A 16,383-nucleotide genomic window follows, 5' to 3' on the forward strand; every position below is an offset into this window, starting at 1 on the left:
ATCTTCTTTGGATGTTTCCTGTATCGTTTCATCATTTGCCCACAGAATCCTTTATTATGGATATTTGAAGCTTGAATATTTTTCTCCAGTTCTTTCCATTTGAGAAATATCAAGCATGTTTTTCCAATTCCAGGACTTTGCACATTTCATTATAGTATTTTAGTATTTAGTATTTAGTATTCATTATAGTATTTTACTTTCTCTTTTCAATAAATAATCCCCCATAATCCAGTATAATATCACTCTCTCAGGATCCTTATCACATCTTCAAAGTCCCTTTGCCACATTGCATATTCATAGGCTCTAGGGATTCAGACCTGGACAGTTTGACAGTGATGGCATGGGGAACTATTACTCTGCCTGCTGTAGTCATATAGTAAAGATGCATTTAAAAGAGAGTACGAAATGACACCACCATTCCACCCAATGGTTAATATTCTCCTCACCAACTGTGACAGTTACATAATTTCATAACAACTTGATAAATGCGGTGGAGTCTAGCCCATCAGTGAGGTCACAACCTGATGCCTCCCTACGGGTGTGGCCTTCTCATGAGCATTCTGGGAACTTCCTCTCTCTTGATTCTGCCATCAGCAGAAGCAGGCCTCCCCCTCCACCCCTCCACCCGCTGCCCCCCCTCTCTCTCACTGCTTTCACCCTCCTGTGGACAAGCCACGCGGAGCTGCACCAGCCCTGAGATGCTTCCACTGTTATTGGATCCACAAGACTTTTCACCCACTGGCCTATGATCTTCCTCCATTTAGCATCACTGCATGTGCTGCATGAGACTGAAGAGGAATTTATGAACTAGTATTGGATATATGGGCTAATATCAGATTTATGGACTTGACCTGGACTAGGTTGGAATGTTTTCTCAATATACAATTACTCTTTGATATAAAGCTCTCTCTTACACACATATGTGCAACTCTGGATTTGTTTCTCTAGTTCACCGGGACTAACACACCAACCAAATGTGTTTATTAATATAGACTGGCACATCAGTGGCATTATGTATAATGACTACCTAGACCTTGGTTTCTTATACATTTTCCAATAAAAGGAGCATGGGATCCTTGGGTAAATGGCTGATTCTAGGACTAGGGTATGGGATAGGTGGATAGGTAAGATAACCCCAGAGTAACTTGTAGTGCCAGAAGTAGGAAATGCTAAACATTCCCTTCCTTTCCCAATCTCCAATGATGGGGGTGTGTCAAATGGATACAGAAACTAACTGGAAGAGCATCCATAGGCCAAAGCTGAACAAAGAACACTGGATTATGATCCAAACTATAAAATAAATGAGTTTATATTAATATGCTTTTCCCCCCAAATTGCTTTATTGAATAATCCATAGGGGGATGGGGACAGTGAGGTCCCACAACCACAGTCCAACAAAATCTCATAGCCGCCCAAAGCTTGATATACATTTTTGAATGAATGGATAGACAGCTCTCTTATTTGCAGAATTACAAATAATGTATGTACGTACTCTGACCTCAAGAAAATGGAATCTAATTCCCACTTGTTGAATGTGGCTTGAAGATAGCGGCCTCTCTCTGAAGCACACAGCATGGAACAAAGCGAAAACAAAGCCGTTGCCATCAAGTTACTTCTGACTCATGGTGACCCCCATAGGCCAGTGCAGAACTGCCCCAGAGGGTTGTCTGCTATCAGACAAATCCTAATGAATGGCTATAAGGAAGCGTGGCATATCTTTCTCTGGTGGAGCAGCTGGTGAGTTTGAATGGCTAGCCTTCCGGTCAGCAGCCAATGCTGTAACAACCAGGTCTCCTGCAGTATGGAAAGGAGAGAAAACAGATGTCCTGATGGTCCTCAAGAACAGAACAAGGATATGAAGTACGAACTAAAGAAATCCGAATACACCTTGAACTTCAGTTAATAATACTGTGTTAGTAGAGCGTTAGTGAAAAAGAGGAATCTTTTGACATAAAGATTTGTCAAAGATTAAATCATTGACATAGAGATTTAAAGTCCTGGGACTCATTCTACTCTTTCTTGTGTGGAGTGTTGCTATGAGTTGGAATTGACTTGATGGTGGTGAGATTTTCTGATTTTTTGAATTTGAGCCTGTGATTTCTCTCAAAGTTCTAGTCTCCTCTAGTCTATTCGTAGTCCAGTATCATGGTTATGGCTTTATAATAATTCTTGAAGTCAGGTAGTCTAAGTCCTCAACATTTTGTTTAAAATTGTTTTCATTGTTTAAGACAAATCCTTTTTACTTTCATATAAACTTTGAAATAGTCAATTTCTAGAAGCAAACATCTGCTAAATGACTTTTAAGTATCTAATGGTTTATGATGCTGTTGTGAACCATGTTTAACATTCTCAATTTTCCAAGTGTTTGCTCAATTTTCCAAGTGTTTAGCTCCATGGCCTTGTAGCATGTGACCAGGCTGAATCCGCTTATCTCAAGGGATGCTGTTATATTCCTTAGCATTTTGATAAATGGAATAAAGATAATTGTTCTTTTCAAACCTGCATGGCTTCTACTTCTTTTTTGTCTCCTTAGCTCGGAAGCATAGCATAAAGTTTAGTACAGAGTTGATGCCCTTTACCATTTTTCAGTCTCTTAGAAAAGTTCAGCACTTTATCTTTAATTTGATTTGATGTTACCCAATTCTTAGGACAAGGCTTTCTACTCCAGTAAACAGCTACAGACTTGCAAACCCACAGGGGCGTTCTACCCTGTCCTATTAGGTTATTATGAGTCAAATTGACTCCATGGCAGTGAGCTGGGAGGTTTCTTTTATTCTTATGATGGTAGCACTTCTTAGATTGCTTCTATCAGGTTGCAAAGGTTCCTTTCTGTTAAAGTTTTATTGAGTTTTTTTTTTTTAAATCATGAATGTTAATTTTTTTTCATGAGCTTATTCTGCTTGTTTTGTCTCCAGCTTATTACTTATGGAGATGATCAGATGGGTTTCCCCCCTTCATTCTGTTAGTATCATTAATTACGATGACTGGTCTTCAAATGTTAAACCAATTTTACACTTGCTGGGATAAATCCCACTTCATCGCCTGTATTATGCTTACATATTTTTCCTATGTTGAATTGAGTACTTTTATAAAAGATTTGCTTCTATCTTCATGAAATACACAGACCTATAGTTTTCTTGTTGTTCATCAGCTGGGCTTTGTATCAAGGCAAGGTTGGCCTAGAATGAGTTGCAAAATATACTCATCCATTTTCTAAGAAAACTGTGTATGGTTAGTATTGTTTCTTCCTTAAATATATGATAGAATCCACTAGGAAAGCAACTTCCCTGTGATGGTTTCCAATTATAAATTGAGTTTTCTCATGGTACAAGTATATGTAGCTATTCTGATTTTCTAAGTTTCATACTGTATCTGCTTTTATAAGTTGATTCTTGTAGGAAGTTCTGCCCACTTTGTCAAATTGCCAGCACAAATTTGCTTTTAATATCTCCAAGTTATTATTTTAATAGCTGCAGGATAGTGATGTTTCTCTTTGACTTCTTATCTACCTAAAAGCAAACAGATGTTTATAACAGCTTTATTTATAATTAACCAGAACTAAAAACAACCAAGATGTTTTTCAATGGAGAGCTCTCTATCGGTTTTGAATGGCCGGCGTTGATGGGTCCTTGCTTGGTGTCTGCCCTTGCGTAGTTATCTGTATAGGGAAACTGGGATTGAAAGAAATTTGGAGCCAGTTGAGTTAGTTAGTTTATTGTGCCAACCTGGCCAATAAACACATGTGGGATTAATTGAAGGGAGGAGGGATAAATGGCTCAGTGAGCCTCACCTTTCTAGTTCTCGGGTCTCTTGCTTTCTGATGGTCGGGCCAGGGTGCAGCTGCCGTAGCCAGTTCCCTGCTTTAGCAGGTGGGGCTCACTTCCTGCAGGACATCCCTGAAAAGACACATGGACCTGTCCCAATACAGCCCTGGGTGCTGGAGCAGCTGTGTGGAGACCCCTGACAGCACTGAGATGCTTACACATTCATTGACTTAGCTTTCTTCCTGCAGTCAACATCGTTGTGGCTGTTTTGTGAGATGGAGGAGGACTTTGTGGATTGGTGTCAGACATATGGGTTAATGGGTTAATGTTAGACTTGTGGGCTTGGGCAGCACTGGGATGGGATGTTTTCTTGATGTGCACTTAACCTTTATATAAAACTCTCTTTTATACATGAGTTGATGTGGATTTGTTTCTCTAAAGTACCCAGACTAATACACTAGTGATGGGATTGATGATCACCTGAAAATATGGAAGGAGGAGTGGGGAATAGGTAATCAACATCAACGTATAAAAGAAGGAGGAACAAAGTTCCAAAGTTGATTGTGACGATGACTTCTCGATATGATTGAAACATTGAATTGTATGACATGTAAGTAATAACTCACAAAGAAAAGAAAACCCATGGAACGCCCACACAATGGAATATTATTAATCAGCGGTAAAAAAGAAATGAGCTCACTTGACACAATGGATGGATGGATGTATTGTGATAAGAGCTGTATGAGCCCCCAATAAAATAATTTTTTTTAAAAAGAAAGAAATGAAATGAGCTCCCAAGTTACAAAAAGATATGAGGAACCTTAAATGCATTGGTAAGTGAAAGGAGAGGGGCCCTGGTGGTATAGTAGGTTATGCACTGGGCAGCTGACTAGAGTCCTTGGTTCAAATTCATCAACCTCCTCAGGGGAGATGGGGCTTTCGACACCTGTGGGCAATTACAGTCTTGGAAACAAACAGGAACTGTTCTACTCTGTCCTATAGGGTCGTTGTAAGTTGGAATTAACTTGATGGCATTGAATCTGTTAAAGGAGCCACCTGGAAAACCTATGGCATATATGATTGCAACCATACGGCATCCTGGAAATATCAAACTATAGAGACATAAGAGTATCAGTAATCAGCAGGATTGGGGGTGTGGTGCAGAGGGATAACTAAATGAAACACGGGACATTTGAAGGTCAAAAAAGCTTTTATGCATGATACTGTAGAAATGAATACATGGCATCATCAACTTTCAAGACCTTCAGAACTGCACGACACATAGAGTACTGATGTAAATGATGGCTCTACTTACAACATAGTGGTTCCCAATTGGTCCACTGAAGGAACCGCACAAATAGGAGATGCTAATAATAAAAGCAACTGTGCAAGGAAACAAGAGGCCCATGGGAACGCCATGCTTCCCGTGCAATTTATCTGCAAACCCAAAACTGCTCTTAAAAAAGTGTATTATGCCCCTCAGCCCCCCAGGGGGCTTGAAAAGCAGAAACGTAGGTGAAAGGAGACAGCAGTGTAACATATGAAAACAATAATAATTTGTAATTTATCAAGGTTGTCCTGAGGGTGGGAAGGAAGGGGAAAAAAGAGAGAGGAACTAATAGCAAGGGCCCAAACAAAGTAAATGTTTAGAAAATGATGACAACATACGTACAAATATGCTTGATACAATTGATGTATGGAATGTTATAAGAGCTGTAAGACCCCACCCCAATAAAATTATTGTTTTTTAAAAGGGTATTAAGAAAAAGTTGCATCTTTGGCTTGTCATAGTCTACCTTCCAAAAATATTATATCATGTCATGTACTGAGACCATTACAACAGTCCACTTGCATTCCCTCCTCCTGTCCTTTGTGCCACTTTGCCATCTATTTTGCTTTTCATGTATTATAAGCCCTAGCATGCAAAAGTAGTATTTTTTCTTTAAACTACTAAATACCATTGTTTTAAAAAATGATTGCCTTCTTTCTCCCTGCAAGGTCTATAAAGACTAAAATGGTAGACTACAGGACCTATCACAGAGAATATTGCTGAAAACAGCACCACGATTTGTAAAACACTGATTAGTTGTCCTGGTGGTGGAGTGGTTGTGCATTGGGCTGTTAAGGTCAGTAGTTTGAAGACACAGTTGCTCCACAGGAGAGAGATGAGGCTTTCTACTCCTGGAAAGAGTGAGAGTTTTGGAACCCACAGGAGTTACGTCATCTTCTTCTCACAGAGTGGTTGATGCTGTAGAACTGCTGATCCTGTGGTTAAACAACCCAACACAGAATCTGCTACCCAACCAGGGCAGTCATGGGCAAACTGTTTGGGCCACCCTAAGGACCTTATAGTTGTTGATATTAAACATTATTCTCTTCGTAAGCCTATTTTTCTAGCCTACAACCTTTATCATCCTGATTCCTTCTAGTTTTACCTTGCCTGAGGCTTTAATCAGCACACTCTCAAAGTCATTACATGAGTTGCCACAGAAAAGTATCATCACACTTAAGTAGTTGTAGTTCTCTGTAGTTCTCTGAGAACTCTGTAGTTCTCCTTTAAACTCTTCTCCCAGCTTGACATCACAAAGCACTGTGTCCACATCTTCTGCTTCTTCCAGTGAATAAATACAAATGCACTCAGATGACATCATCTCATCTATGTTAGCATCATGCTATAGCGATCCATTTTTTCCTTAGTATTCCTCTCATACATCATCTTAGAGTTGCCTTCCATGGTGGGTGTCACAGCATCTAGTTGTAGATAAAGATATTTAAATATTTAAATATAACCACGACCACCCAACCAACCAAAGCCATCAGAGTGATGGGACACATCACAACCCTACTGGACAGAGTAGAGCTTCCCCGCAAGGTTTCCATGGCTGCATGTCTTTAGAGAAGAAGACTGCCCACATCTTCCTTCCTTTGAGAAACTGAGTTTGAACAACCACTGTTTTGGTTAGCAGCCACCCTGTGCCACCACACCTTGAGAGCTACACAGGAATAAATGCCTTCAAGGCCTCGGGTTCAAGGTATTGGCTGAAGATATACTTTTGCCCTTGTCCCTTCTGAGACCTCATTGAAATAGCACTGTGAAAATATGTCCTTACAGAAATACTGCAGGAGGGAAGATAACGAGGGATTCGTCAGCATGCAATACACTTCAAAACGAAATTCAAGAAGACAAAGTCGCACAGAAGTGTGTTGCTGGGTGAGAAGGAGATCAGCCTAGCATCAGGCTAGCAGTGCCGTTGGGAGATGAGCCAGAGCATACAAGTAAAAGAGAGTGGGAGTGAAACGTGGGGCTGAAAATATAGAACAGCCGTGCTAGTCTACGCCTGATGATGTTCCCCACCCAGAAGGGAGGCTACATCAGGAAAAAGAAAAAGGCTGACTCCCAACGGAATTAAACCGCTTGAACACGAAGGGTGTCTAAGGTGCCTTGTAAGTTACCCAGGTTACTAATCACTAAATCAGCTTTCCTATTAACATGCCCTTCCATCATAGGAGCCCTGCTGGTGTGGTGGTTACATGTTGGGCTGCTTACCATAAGGTCAGCAGTTCAAAACCATCAGACACTCTGAGGTGAAAAGCAGGGCCTTCTACTCCCGTAAAGAAGTACAGTCTTGGGACAGGAGGAAGGTGAAAGGAAATACAAGAAAGACGTAGGAACCAAATCTATAGAGGTATAGGTATAGGCATGTATATATGTAAATATATTAATTTCTAATAAAAGAGATAGAGGCCAATGTACATATATTTATATGCTAAATATTCAGAGAGCAGACAGACTTTAGGACTCTATTCAAGGCCTCCCTCAATGCAAAAACTCTTTGTTCTAATAACCTGGAATTCTGTGATGCTCACCTTCCTGACACAATCACTGAAGACAAAATGGGTACATAAGCAAATGTGGTGAAGAAAGCAGATGGTGCCTGGCTATCAAAAGATGTAGCTTCTGGGGTTTTAAAGGCTTGAAGTGAAACAAGCAGGCATCTTCCAGGGAAGCAAATAAGCCCACATGGAAGAAGCACACCAGCCTGTGTGATCATGAGGTGTTGACAGAATCAGGTATCAAAAGATCCAAAACAAACAATTACATTGCTGTGAATGAGGGGGCATGAAGTGGAGACCCAAAACCCATCTTTAGACAATTGGACATCCCCTACAGAAGGGTTACAAGGAAGGAACAATTCAACCAGTGTGCATCCAGTATAGCACTGACACTTCCTCCCCCACCCCCCAATACCATGGCCAAGTTCTACCTTACAAATCTGGCTAGAGTGAAGTACACACATTGGTACAGGTAAGAACTTTTAACACATGGAATTCAGCACAGATTAATCCCTCAGGAACAGTAGTGGGAGTAGTGATAGCAGGAAGGAAGGGGGAGAGGGGGAAGAAGAGAAAGAGGGAACCCATTACAAGGTTGGATATATAGCCCACCCCCCAGGAGAACCAATAACAGAAATCTAGGTGAAGGGAGACAACGGACAGTGTAAGACACAAAATAACAACAACAATATATCATTGATCAAGGATTCATGAGGGTGGGAGGGTAGGGGAGAGAGGAGCTGATACCAAGGGCTTGAGTAGAAAGAACATGTTTTGGTAATGTTGATCACAATATATGTTCAAATGTACTTAATAAAATGGAATGATGGATTATCATAAAATTTGTAAGAGCCCCCCCAATAAAATGATTTATAAGAAAAATAAATTGGGGGCAGGGAGGGGATAAAGAAGAACTATAGAACATTATCATTGATACCGCATACCAGTAAGCTTTTGCAGAAGATCATTTAACAACAGTTGCGCAGTACATGGACAGGAAATTGCCAGAGGTTCAGGCTAGATTCAGAAGAGGACATGGAACAAAGGATGTCATTGCTGATGTCAGATGGATCTTTACTCCAAGTCAGAGAACAGAAAGATGTCTACTTGTGTTTTATTGATTATGCCAAGGCATTGGACTGTGTGGGCCATAATAAACCATTGGTAACCTTGAGAAGAATGGGAAATCCAGAACACTTGATTCTGATTATGCAGAATTTGTATATGGACCAAGAGACAGTTGTACATGGACCAAGAACAGCACAACAGATCAAGAATTAAGAAGAGAACAGATCAAGAACGGAACTGCGTTGTTTAAAATCAGGACAGGTGTGTGACAGAGTTGTATCCTTTCACCATGCTTTTCAATCTGAATGCTGAGCAAATCATCAGAGAAGCTGACTTATATGAAGAAGAATGTACCATCAGGATTGGGCCAACGCTTAATAACAACCTGAGATACACAGATGACATAACCTGGCTTGCCAAAAGTGAGGAGGACTTGAGGCACTTGCTGAGAAAGATCAAGGATTGCAGCCTTTAGTATGAACTACAGATCACTGTAAAAAAGACCAAAATGCTCACTGGACCAATAGGTAAAATCATAAGAAATGGAGAAAAGATTGATGTTGTCTAGGATTTTGTCATGCTTGGATCCACAATCAATGCTCATGGAAGCAGCAGTCAATAGAACAAAAGACAAGTTTCATTAGGTAAATCTGCTGCACAAGACCTCTTTAGAATGTTAAAAAACAAGATCATTTATTTATTAGTAATCATTTTATTGGGGGGCTCTTACAAATCTTATAGCAATCCATCATTCAATTGTATTAAGCACATATGTTACCATCAACATTTACAAAACAAGTTCTTTCTACTTAAGCCCTTTGGTATCAGCTCCTCTTTTTTCTCCTGTCTCCCCCACACTCCCACCCTCATGAATCTTTGATCAATGATATATTATTGTTGTTATTTTGTGTCTTACACTGTCCGTTGTCTCTCTTCCCCTGGATTTCTGTTATTGTTCCCCCTCGGGGGGTGGGCTATATATCCAACCTTGTGATGGGTTCCCTCTTTCTCCCCTTTCCCCACCCCTCTACCTTCCTGCTATCACTACTCCCACTACTGTACCTGAGGCGTTAATCTGTGCTGAGTTCCATGTGTTAAAATTTCTTACCTGTACCAATGTATGTACTTCACTCTAGCCAGACTTGTAAGGTAGAACTGGGTCATAGTAGTGGGGGCTAGGGGAGGGAGGAAACATTCAGGAACTAGAGGAATGATATGCATTTTGTCAGTGCTATACTGCACCCTGGTTGAATTGCCCCTTACTTGTAACCCTTCTGTGGGGAGATGTCCAATTGTCTACAGATGGGTTTTGGGTCTCCACTCCAAACCCCCTCCATTCACATCGATGTAATTGTTTGTTTTGGATCTTTTGATACCGGATTGTGTCGACGCCTCCTGATCACACAGGCTGGTGTGCTTCTTCCATGGAAGATGGCTGCTTGTTTCACTTCAAGCCTTTAAGACCCCATGTGATAGGTAGGTTTATTGTGCCAACCTGGCCAATGAACACATGTGGGAATAATTGAAGGGCAGAAAGATAAATGGCTCGGCAAGCCTCACCTTTCTTGTCTCTTGCTCTTTGATGATCGGACCAGTGTGCAGCTGCCTTAGCTTGTTCTCAGCCTCAATTTGCAAACTACAATACCTGTGGGATACCTAACCAGTGGACAGTGTCGTTTTACTTTGAGGTTCCTTCAAGACCTGCTTCACCACGCCACTAGAGTATGCATCACTTGAGCTGGGGACTGTCGGGACTCTGTCATCTGGCTGACTGTTGGTGACCTGCCTTGCTGTTTGCTGCCTGAGGCTGGATTGCCAGAATTGCTCTACAGAGGACTCAGCTGTCTGCTTCTTTGACTTACACCTGGCGGCCCTCATGAATTGAAGGACTGACAGTGTATTAGCTGTCTCATGGAAGTGAGCTATTTGTCCTGCTCTATAGAGTAATTAGCTTTTTCTTCTTATCTATCTATCCATCTATCTATCTATATAAAATCATATATTTCCTGGTCTTGTTTCTCTAAAGAAGCCTGTCTAACACACCCCAGAAGCTATATATTTTGATAGCCAGGTACCATCCACTTTCTTCACATTTGCTTATGCACACAGTTTGTCTTCAGTGATCATGTCGGGAAGGTGAGTATCAAAGAGTGCCAGGTTATTAGAACAAAGTGTTCTTGGGTTTAGGGAGGCCTTGGCCAGAGGCCCAAAGTCCATCTGCTATCCTAATACTTAACATATAAATATATGTACATTGGCCTCTATCCCTTTCATTATAAATTAATATATTTACATAGGTACATGTCTATAGCTATACCTCTATAAATAGCTTTTGCTTCCTACTTCTTTCCTATATTTCCTTTCACCTTTCTCCTGTCCCACTCTCATTCTCAAGATTATTTCTGACTACTGTGGGTACCTGACTGAAGCCATGGTATTTTCAATAGCCTCATATGTGTGTGAAAGGATATGGAATAAGGAAGACCGAAGAATCAATGCTGTTGAATTGTGGTGCTGGCAAAGAATACTGAAAGTACCATGAACTTCCAAAAGAACTAACAAATCTAGTGGCGATATGGCAAGGGTGGGGTGGAAAGGGGGAGCCGATTCCAAGGATCTACATATAACCTCCTCCCTGGGCAACGGACAATAGAAAAGTGGGTGAAGGGAGACATTGGAGTGTAAGATATGACAAAATAGTAATTTATAAATTATCAAGGGTTCATAAGAGAGGGGGGCGTGGGGAGGGAGGGAAAAAATGAGGAGCTAATGCCAGGGGCTTAAGTGGAGAGCAAATATTTTGAGAATGATGAGGGCAATGAATGTAAAAATGTGCTTTACACAATTGATGTATGTATGGATTGTGATGAGTTGTATGAGCCCCTAATAAAATGATTTTAAAAAAAAGAAAAGAACTAACAAGTCTATCTTAAGAAGAAGTACAGTCAAAATGCTCCTTAGGGGCAACAATGTGCTTTGGACATGTTACCATGAAAGACCAGTCTTTGGAAAGTGACATTATGCTTGGCAAAGTGGAGGGACAATGAAGGAGAGGAAAGCCCTGGATGTGAGGCTTGGACACAGTGGCTGCAGCAGCAATGGGCTTAAACAGAAGAACAACTGGTGATGGTGCAGTGCAGGGTGGTGTTTTGTGGTGTTGTCCATAGGGTCTTTCTGAGATGACCAGTCTTTGTGGCACCTAACAACATCAACAACCTATTACAGTTGTGTGGATTTTAAAGATCTTTACATTAAATGATAATCCATAACAATGACTGAAATCCTTGATCTCCACCAGCAGGTGCTTCAAGTCTTCCTCACTTTTCCTAAGTAAGGTTGTGTCATCTCTATAGGTAAGGCTGCTATCAATCCTTTCTCTAATACTGATGCTGTGTTCGCCTTCCTATAATCCAGCTTCTCGGATGATGTGCTCAGCATACAGATTGAATAAGTATGTGAGAGGATGTAACTCTGACACACACCTTTTCTTATTTTAAAGCATGCAATATTTCCTTATTCTGTTTGCACAACTGCCTCTTGATCCTTGTACAAGTTCCTCATGAGCACAATTAAGTGTTCTGGAATTCCTATTTTTCTCAAGGCTCTCTATCCATAGTTTGTTAAGATCTACACAGTCAACTGCCTTGACAAAATCAATAAAACACAAGTAAACATTTTTCTCAAGTTCTCTGCGTTCAGCCAAGATCCATCTAAAGTCAGCAATGCTATCCCTTGTTCCACACCCTCTTTTGAATCCCTCCTGAACCTCTGGGAGGTCCCTGTCAATGCACTGCTACAATCATTGCTGAGTGATCTTCTGCAAAATTTTACTTGAATTTGATATCATAAATACTGTTCTGTAATTTGTGTATTCTATTTGGTTCCCTTTCTTTGGAATGGGTACAAACCTGAATCTCTTTTAGATCAAAATTTCTTGGCATAGATGATTGAGTGCTTCCAGTGTTTCATAAACTTCTTGAAACATTTCAATTTGTATCGCATCTATGGCTGCAGCCTTTTTTTGGCCTCATATTATCAGTGCAGCTTAGACTACTTTATAACTACTACCATTGATTCTTACTCAGATGCTGTGCTAGGCCGGGTTGACTAGAGAACTAAAATCTAGTGACACTTGAGTATGTAGAACAGTGGTTCTCAACGTTCCTAATGCTGACCCTTCAATACAGTTTGTCATGTGGTGGTGACCCCCAAACATAAAATTATTTTCATTGCTACTTCATAACTATTTTTGCTACTGTTATGAATCATAATGTAAATATCTGATATGCTAGATATATTTTCATTGTTACAAATTGAACATAATTAAAGCATGGTGATTAATCACAAAAACAATATGTAATTATATATTGTGAAATATTTATTTCTAATAACAAATAAATGAAATTTTGTCTTGAAGCACGGTGTAGCATGGGTAACAGTCTTCACGCCAGGGACTCGTATGTGGGTGTATCTGCATGTGGGCGGACATGCCTGGAGACAGATCGAGGAGCGGTGTCTCGATTCCTAAGGCCATCAAATATGTGTTTTCCGATGGTCTTAGGCGACCCCTGTGAAAGGGCCAGTCAACCCACAAAGGGGTCGCAACCCACAGGATGAGAACCGCTGATCTAGAAGAAAGAGTTTTATATCAAGAAGTAATTATATATAAAGAAAGCATCCCAGTCCTGTCCAACTCAAGTCCATAAATCCAACACTAGTCCATAAGTCCCTCTTCAGACTCATGCAGCCACAGGCAATGATGCAGAAGGCAGGAAGATTACAGGCTGGTGGGTGCAGAGTCATGTGGATCCAAGGAAAATGGCGGACAGAAAGCCTGGATCTGGCTTGATAACCTCAGAAGCCTAATCCCATATATTTGTATAAATCAATGGTTTAGGTAAGGATTTAGATAAGCTAAATAAGGATTGAACTTGACTGTTTTAGAACTGAGTTTAGTATATGATTTTACTTTGTTTATACTAATTTCTTCTGCTTATTATTGTTGATATAAGGATTTATAAAAATGTTTATTGGGGGCTCTCTGCTCCTCCTCGTGCGACAGACAGCCGCCTCTCCAGCCCCATCCCGGAGACACGATGGTGAAGGTTGGAGTGAACGGATTTGGCCGTATTGGGTGCCTGGTCACCAGGCCGGCTTTCAATTCTGGAAAAGTGGAAATTGTTGCCATCAATGACCCCTTCATTGATCTGCACTATATGGTCTACTTGTTCCAGTATGATTCCACCCACGGCAAGTTCAATGGCACTGTCAAGGCTGAGAATGGGAAGCTTATCATCAATGGGAAGGCCATCTCCATCTTCCAGCAGCCAGATCCCACCAACATCAAGTGGGCTGAGGCCGGTGCTGAGTATGTCGTGGAGTCCACCGGTGTCTTCACCGCCGTAGAGAAGGCTGGGGCTCACTTGAAGGGCCGTGCCAAAAGGGTGATCATCTCTGCCCCTTCTGCTGATGCCCCCATGTTTGTGATGGGCGTGAACCACGAGAAGTATGACAACTCCCTCAAGATTGTCAGCAATGCCTCCTGCACCACCAACTGCTTAGCCCCCCTGGCCAAGGTCATCCATGACAATTTTGGCATCGTGGAAGGACTCATGACCACAGTCCATGTCATCACTGCCACCCAGGAGACCGTGGATGGCCCCTCTGGGAAACTCTGGCGTGATGGCTGTGGGGCTGCTCAGAGCATCATCCCCGCATCTACTGGTGCTGCCAAGGCTGTGGGCAAGGTTATCCCGGAGCTGAATGGGAAACTGACTGGCATGGCCTTCCGTGTCCCCACCCCTGGGTCTCTCCTGCCTTCTGGAGAAAGCTGCCAAGTACGATGACATCAAGAAGGTGGTGAAGCAGGCGGCCAATGGTCCCCTAAAGGGCATCCTGGCCTACACTGAGGACCAGGTTGTCTCCTGTGACATCAACAGTGACCCCCACTCTTCCACCGTTGATGCTGGGGCTGGCATTGCCCTCAACAACCACTTTGTCAAGTTCATTTCCTGGTATGACAATGAATTTGGCTACAGCAAGAGTGGTGGAGCTCATGGTCCACATGGCCTCCAAGGAGTAAGAGCCCCCCTGGACCACCAGCCCCAGCAACAGCACTAGAGGAAGAGAGGCCCTCAGCTTCTGGGGAGTCTTTGCACCTAATTCAATCCCCCAACACACTGAGAATATTCCATCCAGACCCCCTGAAGGAAGGGGAGGGGCTTAGAGAACTCGACCTTGTCATGTACCATCAATAAAGTACACTGTACCCCCCCAAAAATAAAATAAAAATTAAAATAAATGTTTATTGGGAAGTATGAAAATAGAGAGCTTGTAAGCCCACTTGCTTTGAGCCATTAAAATTGGATCCTTAAATGGGTTTAGGACACACCTGCAGAGAAGGCTCTGAAAAGATAAGCCCCACCCTGTGCTTTGAGTATGCAGGACATTTGCATTCCAAGAGACTTGGCAAGATGGACAGATTGAAAAAAAAAAAAAGGGAACTCTGGATATTTGAAGTTTTGAACTCTAGTGATTCTTGTCAGAAGCTGGAAAAAATCTAGAACCATGAAGAAAACTCCTCTCTAGGACTAAATGTGAAAGGAAGACTGTGGGCAAGCTGAAATGCTTGCTAGGTGACCACCTGGATCCACTTGTTGAGTGGAAATGGGAGAAATGCAGCAATAAAGAGATGGACTGAGTCTGGCCACTGACACCCATGGACTCGGTTTACAGGAGCTAGAGGAGAAGATGAGAGCAGGTTGACTGGTCTGAAGTTCAGGACCTTCCACAAAGGGGCTAGGCTTGTTGAGAATTTGTGATGGGGCCATGATCTAAAGGCATGGCAACCAATGGGAACCCCGATGAGGCTAAATGAGGCAGCCCACAGTGAGTTGACCAGAACTCAACCAGAGGAAGAGACAATTTTTGAGCCTGTGAACTGGTGCATATTGCTGCAGACTTTGTGGACGGCCTGTCCTGATTTGACTTTGCTTATGGATGTGGATTTCACAGGAATGAAGATTCTTCACATCAAAAAATATGATTGTCTCATCAGAGCACTGGGTTGATGTAAGTTGGCAGTATAGAAATTGGATACCCAAAATGAGGGGATAAAGGCCTGAAGTGGTTAGCTTATAAACTTTCTTAGGTGGGGAAATATATAGGTGTTACTGAACTGCAATAGTTAGGCACAGGATATTTCTGTTTTGTTCACTTATAGAATGTTATCTTTAAATATGGGTGGCACATATTGAACTTTATGAATTTTAATTTTACCCTGTTAGGTACAGATATGATTTGATTATTGTTTGTTAGAAAATTATATATGGCTAAAGAGTTCAGTGAAAGTGTCAAATTGACAAGGGGTGGTTTGTGGTAGTTACATAATCTGGTGTCAATTTGGTACTTGAGAGGATTAAGAATGAAGGGGGTGGAATCTAGTCTGTCAATCATGTCTTAGCCAATGAAGCCTCTGTGTGGGCTTGGCCTTCTCCTTTGAATTCTGGGAACTCCTGCATTTCCTCCTTGAAGGTGGAAGACACTTCTCTCTCTCTGCTCACTCCCTTGGAGATGCTCTAATGACAAGACACATGGCACTACGCTGATAGACCCCATGCCCTGGGAACTGGAGAAGCCATGCGGAGACCCCTGCCAGCACTGAGATGCTCACAACACCACTGGATCCAAAGACTTTCTACCCACTGGCCTGTGATCT

General features: G+C 41.8%; 1 pseudogene; it reads left to right on the top strand.

Moving 5' to 3' along the window:
* The first annotated feature begins 13,762 nt into the window (after positions 1 to 13,762).
* LOC101647201 lies at positions 13,763 to 14,748 on the top strand (annotated as a pseudogene).
* Positions 14,749 to 16,383: the final 1,635 nt, after the last annotated feature.

This window comes from Echinops telfairi, unplaced genomic scaffold, assembly GCF_000313985.2.
Source record: "Echinops telfairi isolate 266 unplaced genomic scaffold, ASM31398v2 ScPeMD7_3533;HRSCAF=4204_0, whole genome shotgun sequence".
In the NCBI taxonomy this organism is placed as follows: domain Eukaryota; kingdom Metazoa; phylum Chordata; class Mammalia; order Afrosoricida; family Tenrecidae; genus Echinops; species Echinops telfairi.